General features: G+C 41.2%; 1 protein-coding gene and 1 long non-coding RNA gene across 6 annotated transcripts in view; one reads left to right on the top strand and one right to left on the bottom strand.

Annotated features, from left to right (window-relative positions):
• Positions 1 to 6,372: 6,372 nt before the first annotated feature.
• On the bottom strand, positions 6,373 to 11,162 carry LOC141409803 (uncharacterized). The gene is made up of 2 exons (XR_012431998.1): positions 10,848 to 11,162; positions 6,373 to 8,040 (listed from the first exon to the last, which is right to left on the bottom strand). It is a non-coding gene; the product is annotated as an uncharacterized lncRNA (long non-coding RNA).
• Positions 9,183 to 12,136, top strand: part of KCNJ15 (potassium inwardly rectifying channel subfamily J member 15) — a 49,373-nt gene continuing 46,419 nt past the window's right edge. For 2 of the 5 annotated variants that reach the window (XM_015446860.4, XM_045389304.3), the window contains exon 1: positions 9,183 to 9,616. The gene's annotated coding sequence lies outside the window, so the exon portion shown is untranslated. Of the gene's footprint in view, positions 9,697 to 12,136 lie in introns of all 5 variants that reach the window. The other 3 variants (XM_065541375.2, XM_074034019.1, XM_005548691.5) reach the window with 2 other exon arrangements.

Here is a 12,136-nt window from a genome sequence, read left to right as displayed (position 1 = left end):
ATGGATAAATGGATGGATGGTAGATGCATAGGTAGATGGAGGGATGGATAGATGGATGGATGGATGGATGCATGCATGCATGCATAGGTAGATAGATAGATGAATGGATATATAGGTAGATGGATTGACTGATTAAATAAAATGCTGAAGTTTATAGAATTCTCTGTTACTCTGTATGCCCATATGTTCTTCATGGCCACATGTAAGGTTAGCCTTATGATGGAAGATTGGCATTAGTATTGTTATTTTTATTTCAGCTTGTGCCTAGGTTCTGTGTTCTCACATGTTCCCCATAAACATTCACATGGTCCAGTGTGCAACTATGAAAGAAGCTTCCCATCACCTGTGCCTCCCAACCTCACCCCACTCACTGCAATCTGAGGAAGAAATCCAACACCAAACAAACACTAGAAAGTACCTTGCTGGCATGGGCTTCCCTGTTAACTGAACTAAAATTCTATCTCTAGGACTCAGTGAACTGACAAGTGTTATTGTTTCCAAACTTGAGCTATGTTCACCCCATCCAGGTGCATTTCTACCAGCAATAAACTTATTGCTAGTAAGAGCACACCACATCACAAGGAACAGCAAATAGCAGACATATCTTTGCACCTTCACACAGCAGCACAGAAATTATATCTGGTACTCGATTCAGTGTCAGGTGGTGTAAGCACTTCATCAACAAATGAATAACAGAAGGGGTAACCGAGCAGCGACAAATATTTCGTTAAGTTCTGTAACCAAGATAGGAGATAGATTCTCACACTTGATTGCTGGGAATACATACATCCTATAAAAGCCAAGAAAGTTAACTAAGTGGCACAAACCTTACAGCTTATCAGTACGATGCAAGGCACTTCAGGAAAACTGGCCTGATAAAACTTGGTTTCCTAGGAACAAACTAATTAAATTATATTTATTCAAGTAATCTAAACTATTTGACTACTCAAGTGGTTGGACAATAAAATAACTAGAATAAGATTCAGAAAAGCCTAGTGCCTACATTGCTCTCCCTGGGAGGTGCAGCAGCACTTCGAGGGCACGCAAATTGTTTAAGATATTTTAAGGCAGCTCAGGATCTCTGCATACGTTCTAGTGAAAACAGCAGATCTTGAAGGAACTGAAGTGCATGGCTTCTGTGTCCCACAATTCAAACATGAGAGGAGATGAGAACTCCCGTATTATAAGATGACTTTGCACATGATCCTTCCTAGAGGTGAGTTTTCAGGTAAAACAGAGGAAGCTCCCTGTCGGAGTACAACCATCAGGAAGAGGACCTTGATGTGGGCCACCTTGGCCCCTCACCATGGAACTTCATTCCCTGATGTCTTCTGACAGAACACACGTGGTGAATGTGTGTTCCTCCCTTCTCCAAACTGTGTAAGAACCCTGGGAGGTAAACTGTTTTTCTCAGTTCACTGGTGCAAAACCATCTCAGATAAGTCAATCCGCTTGCCTCAGGTCATTGAATTAGTAAGTAGCAGCTCTAGAATTTGAATCCACAGCTAAGACTAAACCTACTTTTCTCCCTCACACCCCCAATGGACTTTACTCCTTGCCAGGAAGAAAGAATGTAACAATTCAGTGTCCCAAGGCAAGAATTACAACTTCAGTTCAATTTTGCTGTTGGTGTCCACACTGTAAAATGAGATTTGACTGGCAAGATAAGACATACCAATTTGAAAAACTAAGCAATTTGAAAAACAAAACATAATGACGTTTGCCCAAGAGATTGCAATGACTGTTTAAATTGATAACCCAAGTATTCTTTCTGATGTGTGTACTAGGTGATACGTGTTATTTACTGATTGATACATGGTAAGGCTGCACCTTTAGATTTACTACTGCCTACTAAGTACACACAGATTTCAGAAGGGAAGTGAGCAGAGGTGAGTTTTCAGTCATAACTTTCACTCTGAGTTAGGGTAACCACAAGGGCAAACCAAAGCCAGTGGAACCGAATGAATGACAGACAGGAAATATTCTCCAGCATGTGATCAGGAATAAATCCATGGGGGTGAAACAACTCCAGGAATTTTTCTTAATGAAGAAGGAAAGAAAATACAGTCGCTGCATGTCTAGTCCATATAGGTGTGATCAAACACTGAGGAAACTGAAGCCTGACCTTGGCTCAGTCATAATTCTCTAGCTTTTATTCTTCAGGTCAGACAGTCAAGGAGAAGAAAAATAAGAAAAACCAGTACCCTGTTATTAGGCACTCTTTATCATCTCTTTTTCAGCTGGAGTCTCTGTCATCTCTACGTGCGCATTTGATAAGCTGAAGCGCGATGATAGAATAAGATGATCTTGGACAACTTTCTCTTCGAATTCATTTTTAGCTTAATATATTTGCTGTGGCTTCTCTAGGAAATGTTTGTTGAATTAGCCCCTGTGCCTTGCTAGGGCTGATAAGGAATAGGTGAGATTTAGTAGTCGAGAGTTTGAGTTCACAACACCCTCTTTCTATACTCCTGCTAGTCCTTCAGTGTGAAGTCTCTTAGATTTTTATGACAACTCGGCTGAGATCTTTCACTTTACATAACTTAGCCAATTTGCATTGCTCAGTTTTTCCACAATAACTAGAATATTTGGCAAAAGGGTACAATTTTGCAAAGGGAAACCTTCCAAAGTGAAAAACCTAGTTGTTTACCCAGTTCTCCTGCTAATAATAAATACCAAAGATGAGACCTGGGACTTCTCCTAGGCCCTCTTGCATTGATGCCAGGTAGAAAGAGGGGTATTGGTGCAGAATTAGGGTTTGAATGACATTCTTCTGTGTGGATATTAGAGGGATAAACTATATGGATTGATAGGGAAGTGGTTCAGGATGTTACAAATGAGGACATTGTAGCCTAATAATATCACTACATGCTGGAGCAAATAAAGGGCCATAAAACATGCAGTGTGCACCCAGCTAGCTCTTCCAGAGGCCAAGAACTAAACTTGGAAAAGGGTGAAAGAGGCCTGATCTATGCTCAGGAATTGAAATGTCATAGCAAGAAATATCAGGACAGGAGAGATCTGGAGGTTCACATTCTTCAGACAGTTTGATGGAACTTGGTGATGAAGGACATGCCTGAATCCAGCAGGTAGAATCAAACACCTGGCCTGTCCATTGATATTGTCAACTTGAAGGGCAGATATTCCATTGGCTCGGTGATTTGTTTTTAAAGCTGGAATGTGTGATTGATCATCAATCAAGCACCAATTGCTAAAATATGAAAATGGAAGGAAATGTAGAATGAATCACTACTTTTGTTTTCCCCAATTGATCTTTGAAATTATTCAGGGTGATAATCACATTTTCTGTAATATTCTATTTCAAATATTGTAAAGTGGGTCTTGGAGGGTTGGGTTCAAAGTCAATCTGTTGTATGTAAGACAATGTGTCTGGCCATCTGGTAGAGATAGGGTCCACGGCACACATACCTCACCGTCTGGCCTAGGAGGCTCTCTGTACACTTGATGCAGAGTTAAACAACAATAAGACAACAATAGAAGAGGTGGGGGTAATACAAGCCAGCACGCCACACATTGCCTGAATGATCCAGTGAGGCTTTCAAAGCAAGGCAGGATTTCTCTGGTTGCAGTGGGCTGGAGAAGGTAACTATACTTAGCAGATACTGCTTTTCTATTTGCCAGCCCACACTGTCAACGGTGGCAAACAGTCATTATCATATCCCTTCTTTGATGGGAATTGCCACAAAATAGTTCACTTGGTAAAAGCCTGTCTGAGGTGAACCAGGCACAAACGGTGTGTATTTAATATGTGGTGTAAGGTTGCACCAACAACAGTAAAGGAATAAAGTTCAATTTGAATAAGGCAAGAGGAAACCGGATCACCCTTGGGTTCATCTCAGGGTTGCTTCACAGTTTCTCAATTCTGAAGCCATGCTGCTGATAGGGACCTAGAATCACCAACTAACTCCAGTAGAAGTTTAAAGGACACTTCCATACGGAGCCCCTATAGAGCGAGGTGGGCACTTCATGCACCCAACTTTTAAGTATATACATTCCCACCTGACAAAGTTAGATTTTACAGATGCCGAGGCACATGTGCACTCAGTGCTAACAAATTAGGATATCAGGCCTGTATTAATGCTTTCATTTTCCAATTATTTTTTATTACATTTAACAGCCGACTTCAAAAGAGCTGAGGACACACAGAGGAATAGGGTGACCCAGCATCGCAATTTGCCAGCGAGTAGGGGATTTCTTAGGATGCGGGACTTTAAGTGTTAAAACCAGGGCAGTCAGTGGAAAACCAGGATCGTTGGTCACCTTACACAGGGATGACTTGAAGGTAACATTTTTATTAAGTAAGTTTTGCACTTTTGGATAATTTTTGAACCATCTTGTTTAAGGAGAACTTCGGTAAAATAATTTCCATGTCTTCCTGAGGAGGAACGCTTTGTGTTGAGGACGGTGGGTGGTGGGAAGATGGGGAAGCCTCCAGTGGAAGGCTGGAGGTTGCTTTCAGCCCCATTTGCTTCTCCCAAGGGAAAGCTAAGGGACAAGGGGAGACAGGCGATTCTATAACCAAAGCCATTTTTCTTGTGATTTCTGGCTGTCTAGACTCCATGAGGCTAAGGCTAGAGTTACATTGCTAAGCTGTCCCAGAGGTCAGATCACTTGGTTCTTTTAATCTTTACTTAAATAATCTTTAATTATTTGCTCTTCATTTTTCCTGGAATGTCAACAACCCTACTTTGTCTCCACCTATGGAAATCTTGTGGCCTGCACTCAATTGTTCCCACCCCTGGAAGGCTACCTTCAAACTCCCAGGTAGAGTCAATTCCCCTTCCTGTGGGCTTCTAGAATATTATGGTCCTATAATACTTATCACACTATATCATGGTTAGCTATTTGTCCATCTTTCTGCTGAACTATACAATTTACTCCAGTTTAGGAACTGGAGGGTCTTTGGAACTCAGCAAAGAGAAGGCATCTGATTTAGTTACTAATCAAACTAAATTGACATGATACCAATAACAAAAGTTTCTATTAGTAACAAGAAAGCCCTGCTAGGATTCTCCTGGCATTTTGAGGAAAAGACCATATGCATAATAAAATCTCGTGCATCTTAAATGGAATTCCACATTTTAGTGCTGAAATTCACGATTTCCCAATCACAATTGGGAAACTGACAGAGTGGAGGAGGATGGGAATATTGAGGGAGTGGGGAGCGATGGTTAGGGGTAGTGACAGCACCCGCACCATGGATTGGAAAACATTCCAGCACTCACAGGATTAGCCATCGTAGCCAGTGCTGCTGGGAGTCTGGCCCAAGCCCTGTGAATGTTCTGCATTGCTTCTGAGAGCCCATTCCGGTGCTTCTGTGTGTGTATTAATTTTAACAGCCTGCTGCCCCTACCACCATCTTCATAAAATTGCCCTTGGGCTATGGGAGCCGCTTCCACTTCCGTTGCAGATGCAGGAAGCCAGAGCCCTTGGGAAATTGCATGTTTCCTTTCTACTCTCAGTCAAAGACTGATGGGCAGCATCACGGAAGCCCAGCTCTCTTACCAAGGATGCTATTTTCACTCCAGAACTCCCTCCCCAGGATTAGGCAGGGACTGGGTCTTGTCCTTGTCCTAAAATTGTACCCTGGCTTCTTCCCTTGCTGACTTGCTTTCCCCACACCACTTTGGGTTCCTCCTGGGAGTACTACTTTAACAAATTGCGTGTGCATTTTTGTTTCAACGTCTACTTCCATATAATCTAACCCCAGACAAGATTTTAATTTTGTGGCTTCCTAGGGCAAGCTTCTTGCTAGAAAGACCCAAAGGCAAGTAGGTCCTCACTTCTGGCCTGTGAGGTCTGGCAATGGGTACACGTTATTCTTCAAGACTCACCTATATTTCAAGGGATCATTTTCAATACCTCCAGGATAAGGATGGTGAGAACAAACTGGAGACAGCTGGCCATATCATGCTGCACCTGTGGAGGGCTCTTTAAGCTGCTAGATTCACAGGAGAGTCTGATGAAGTTTTAAGAACTATTGTAAGCTTCCATAAATAGCTCCATATCTAACCCAACTTAAATAGAATTTATTCCAAGGTAAAAATATTTTTTTCCCTCTCATCACAGTTTAAGGTTTTTTATGTCTTGATTCAAGCCAAGATGAGGATTGGAAACATTATAGCAATTTTTTTTTCTTTTTTGGAAATTATTCTTGGGAAACAGTTCTCTTGAAAAAGTTGGTTCTTATGAACTCTTCTGCCCGGTATTCGGATGTCTTTTCAGATCTTTGTAGAAAGATTTAGACTTCTATGTATTTTCTATGCAAATTTGACACATGTAAGAGTATTTCTTTCAGTTAACTGTGGAGATGGGGGTGGAGGAGCGGAAAGAAAGAAACACAATTTGCTGAACAGTCATTTATATTTGTTTTTATTTTCGGCTAAAAGGTCAGTAAAATTAACCATGTTCAATTGTGAAATGATTAGCTATGTTATTTCATGTAATCTTATACAGTCGATTTCCCGCTCTACTCCTTAGAACCAGATTGTGAAACAGATTTTACTCATTGGATGAGAGAGCGATTGGATGGTAGAAAATATTATTTTGTCAGGATTAACAGTTTGTCATATTTCCCTTAGTCAGCTTCAGAAATTTCCAGAAATACTTAGATCATTCAGTTGTTAAAGCATGCTAAACAAAGCCTGGCCTTTATGACAGAAGTCACATAGACCCACATTTTAGAATTTCCCCACTCACCGCTCAACCCTGCAGTCATACATTTATAATGTCTCATCTCCTTTGGTAAACTGTCAGATCTGCAGACTCAAAATCTAATTGTTGACATATCACCAAATGAAAAGTAACAAAAACAGGTAAACATCACCAAAATCAAGAACATTGTCTTAGCATTTAAACTTTAAAATGTATTTATACTACTCTGGACTCATTTTCTCCTTCCATCATCTTTAAGATTGTTATGAGTATCTGCTCTACTGCTTATGGTTCTGCAAGAACTAAAACTTCCAGGAGTATTAAACTATGGTTATAATCCATGCAGTGTGTAACTCAATGCTGAGAAGAAGCTACGCATGCATATGTATGCTCAAAATATAAGAATTTAAGAAAAATGTATGATGATGAAAAATGCATGGAAAGAGCTCAAAACAGCTCTGTAGCTGTGTGACTTTGCACAAATCACTTACATTCTTTGGCTTCCATCTCCTTGCCCTTAAAATACAACTAATCAAGCCTACATTTTGGTCTGAGCATGGAATTAACAACATTTCTGGCAGTGTTTTACAAATTGAAAAAAGGTGTTCAAATGTTAGTTTATTAAGTAAAGCTGAGGCTGGAAATACAGATTAAATATAAGGAGATAGCTAAAGTTCCATGGTAACAAATCATATCTTCCATATGTAATCTTTTATCAACCCACTTGACAAATATGCATATTTTTTGAGGGACTATGATGTGCCAGATATTGCTGGAAAGATGTTTGGTGAACGAGACAGGTACCATTGAGCTCTAGACTGGAACACAGATGGTAAACGGAAAAGCTTCAGGGCCGCTTCAGGCAGTGGTAAGTGAGATACACAACAAAAGGGAGTCTTGGGGCACGGAGTTGGATCGGGACCAGATCAGGTAAGGACTTCCCACAGGAGGTGCCATTCGGGCTAGGACCTGAACAATGAGTCAGCTTGGTGAATGAAGGCCAGAGGGGACCATTCCAGGCTGAGGAAACAGCCCCTGCAAATCATCCCACCTGAGCAGCTGGTATATACTCAGATCCTTTACTTCTCAGTTTTCCCTCTTTCATCGTTCTTCACCTCTGTGCTTACCCATTTTCTATGAGACTTTTAGCATATCCTCGCGGGAGAACTGATTCTAGACTGCTGGAGTAAAGCTGCACCAGCTTTAAGAAGTCCAAATCTTGTGTGGCTTCTTCATCCTCCTGCCCTAAACCCCTGGGAGCCCAGTGTCTGCTTTCCAGGGTCACCATTTAAGCTCCCAGGCTGAAAAGGAGTCTCTTGCTTCCAGGGAAAGGGCAAAAGAGGAGACTGAGGCATACCATCTCCACTGGGAAAACAGAAATGGAATGATTAGGGGGAGAAAATTAGGAGGTCTCAACCCTTCCTTCCTAAAGGCAGAATGACACCCCATCCCTTCCAGCTCCCATTTAGTTCAAGCACCCAGAGCAGCAGCAGCTGCACTTGGGGTGAATTGCGGAGCCCAGTACTCTGGTGAGAGGAAGTATCATTCATTTCCAACAGAAGCAAGGCGTTCCTCACCCTGTCTGCTCTATGTCAAACCAGATGCAGTGGCCTGGCCCCACCGAGGTGCCTGGGCAGGGGACGTGTGGGTGTATCATTGTCTCCCATGGGAAAGAAACCCTTTGTGTCTCTTGGCATTGCCTTTGGACCAGTGTAGAGGGCTCTCTCTAGGTGAAGTACTTATGAAAAATCCATTCCATCTCTTAGGATTGAACACGGTCCCCATGCACTCTGGCCATGAGAAGGCCAGGAGAGCACATGAGCCTTGGGCTGGCCTCCCTTGATGTGGTGGCTGCAAGAGTCACTTTGCGTAGGATGGACATATAACCCCATTCCCGAAGGAAGCTTCCTGCTTCTGCTTCCGGAGATCTTCCATTAGAAGCCTGCTTCAAGGATGCAATTCTGACCATTTCTCATAAAGATGCCAGACTATGCAAGAATGCTGGAACCCAGATTCCAACACATATCCCCAAGCCCAATTTCCATGATCCAGAAGAACCCAATTTTGCCCGTGTCTATTCAACTTCTTCATACACACACACACACACACACACACACACACACACACACATATATATAAAAAATATATTTATCAGGGAAAATAGGGGTGATGGAAGAAAAATCAGCTCAATAAGGGGGTTGAGCTAAAAACATGAGTTTCCCTCTGTGGCACTTTGCTTAAGTATGTTTAATATAGGTATAGACTATATGGGTTCGTTCTGATTCCCCCAGGAGGCAAGAGGTTTTGTTAATATTCATCTGGGGAGGAGAGAGGAAAGAGAAAAAGAAAACATGGGATAAAGGAGAGATTGTTAGAAAAGGTAATCTGGTTATTTATTTATAGTTTACTTAGCCAAAGGGACCTTAAAAAAGCTTTGATAAGAATGGCCCAAGTTTCTTCAAAGATTAACTGGCATTCTTTAAAAAGGCATCAGTTTTCTTTCGCACAGGTGTTTGGAGAGCCTGGACTGGATGCCCACTAGAATCCTGTGCTGGTCTGCAGATTTCCTGAAGACCTTAAGACATGCTGACATCATGGTCTCCTTTCTCAGATTCCTTCTCTCTCTCTTTCTCCCCCACTGTCTCTCTCTCTCTGTCTCTCACTTTCTCTCCTTTCCTCCCTCCCTCCCTCCTTCCCTGTCCCTCCCTCCTCTGCCCAATGTCTCCCAATCTCTTTCTTTCTCTCTTTAGTTCCTCCAGGTAATTCTTACTTAAACTTGTACCAACTTGTTTTTGACTGACAGTGAACAGTGAGAGTTTTCTTCATTTTGAGGAACCCTAAACACCTATCTTTCCCAAGGCAACCTGTCTGGACTGAGAATTTCTGTGACTTGACATAACTCCCCATCCAGCCAGGAGTCTGCACTCTTCCGTCTTTGCAGGTAAGAGGTACACGGTGCTTATGTCAACTCTGGGGCATGTGGCATGCTGGAGGTAGTTTTGAAAAACTTTACTTCTAAAGGTAATGAAAACATTTGATTCTTTTAAAACTTATTTAAATCATTCAAGACGCCCGTGCTTATCTGGGGGAATTTACAAGTGCTGTTTGCATGTGGAAAATGGGATTTTACTTAATGATGGGACAAAAAAAGTGTTTTATTCTTGCTCGTGAAACAATATCCAGATGTTGTCTTGTTTGCTGTGGGTCTACGGGGGTCTAGCTCGCGGGAGAATTACTCCGACTTCCCTTTGCAAGGGTCTGTCAGAGCAAGTTTGTTATTGATTTTCAGCGATTGCATAGTTCTTTGGCTAATTCTGAAGCAGTTACTTTCCTTTGTCAGTGGGGAAATCAGTTTGGATTGCCGTAAGGCGAAACCTCGCTGGAATATTTTAAAATCTGTTACCTATCCTTATAAGAAAAGTTATGTAAGTTTTCTGTGGTAGGTGTATGGAATGTAAACAGTCCTGACTTTGGAAACATTATGAACTGTGTTCACGACCCATGATTGATCTGTTTTTTAATCTGTGTGTAATTTCGTGAGAGTTTAGACTATCCTCAGCTAATAAATGTTATACTGGGTGAAATTTCCACATTGCTCCTGTAACGCCAACGTTTGTCTCCTCTGTACTTCCGCATTTAGTCGCTTGAAGGAAATAAGAATTTATTGTTCAATAGAGGTTTATTGACCTCATAATTTCTTTAACCCACAGGTTAGAAAACTTACAACGAATGTAATATTTAACTGTGGAAAACTAAAGACCAAAAATGTGTACCATTAATTCAAATGTTTAGATTTATTTTTATCTGAACATATCTTAATCTTTTTCCCTTTAACCTGTAAGAGGGATTTTGAAAAAAAAATCCAAGTGATTCTTAATATCCATTTTTTTTGCAACCTCAGGATCACACACACACACTCACACTCATGCATGATCAACTGTTATCCCCAATCCTATCTTATTTTGTCCTCTCATGAATGTTTAAACAAATATGAAACAATCAGTAGTAATAGCCTTAGGTGACAAATTCTGTCCTATTTAAAATTGTCCTAAAAATCAAAAGAAAAGTGTCCCATAAAGGTATAATACATTTTTAAATACCATCATTTTGTGAAAACTAAATACAGTATCAGAGACACTTCCAGCCGAGTAATTAAGTAAGTAAGCACTTACCTCACACACAGCTTCCCCGGGCGCTGTTCTTTCTTTCCATACCTTCTAGGATTTTACTTTTTAGCAGTTTTTCTCTTTCTCTAACTGTTAATATAATAAATGACCATCTACCCAGAGGTAACAAGGCAAGTCTTCCCAAAATACTGAAGAGTAGAAGAGTTTAACCAAATTGTCGGTAGCAGCATGTCAGAAACGCTCATCAAATAACGGAACAGACTTTTCTTCACTGAATTAAATAAACGTATAAATAGTCTGGGGATTTTAGAGAAATTGCCTTAGTTGAACTTTGTGATTCTGGTTGCTTAAGGAAAACACATTTTTCTATAAACGTCCCCTCTCCATCTTTCCATTCCTTCCTCCCACTAACAGTTGTGGTCATTTTACAGAAAGTCTTGTTTCCCCAATTTCCTCTCCTCACACTTCTCACCAGTGCAGACAGCCAGTGTTTTGGGGGGAAAGAGAGCAAGACCCCAGGCTGCATATGCCAGCAAACCTGAGAAGCCAACAAAAGCAGGTCTCCGGGCTCTTTCCCACAAGGCTCAGCACAACCTCACTCTGCTTCTGCATCGAGGAAATCTCGAAAGGGCTGTGCTTTCTTGGGGCGTGTGTGTCTGTGTGTGTGTGTGTGGTGTGCGCAATTATATACCTGAATAACAATGACATCCTCGGTACAAGAAAACCCACCAATATGTGACTTTAGACATGGAATAGAGAGGCAAAGTTATTTGGATTTAACAGTGCCAAATCCTTGAAATATCCTTTCCTGTCCAATCTCCTCTCATCTGTTTAGAGACTCGAAGCAACCCACGAACTTTTTTGCATACTTTACCTCAGAGTTCAGGGTTGCTTATGAAATGTAGTTGCATGGTGGATGCGTCAGTCTTAGAGCCAACCTAACAGTCCAGAGACTGAGCTGTAAGCATGACAAAGCCGTAAATGACTGGTCCTTGGGAATGCGTGTTGAGGGCATATATACCTCCCTAATCATTTTCTTCAGTCTTTAATATGTAAGTCATAGTTATCGTTATTTTTTTTCCCTGCAACAATTCAACCATTGCACCCCAGATTAAATCGTGCATCTCTAAATGTGTTGTTTTAATTCTTTAATTCTTTCAATCTCACACTGAAAATTGTCAGAAAGCTATTACATGAGTTAATATTAACTTTTATATCCGCAAAGATGAGTTTGTTGCTTATTCATGGGAAAATACAAGAGGCAAGTCAGTCAGAGGTTATTGTCTGTCTTCTCTCTTTTCTGTCCTTTACCTTTATCTCATAAAAGCCACCTC

The sequence above is a fragment of the Macaca fascicularis genome, chromosome 3 (assembly GCF_037993035.2).
Source record: "Macaca fascicularis isolate 582-1 chromosome 3, T2T-MFA8v1.1".
Taxonomy (NCBI): Eukaryota; Metazoa; Chordata; class Mammalia; order Primates; family Cercopithecidae; genus Macaca; species Macaca fascicularis.
Note: the sequence above shows the minus strand (reverse complement) of the source record. Positions and strands in the feature narration are given on the sequence as shown.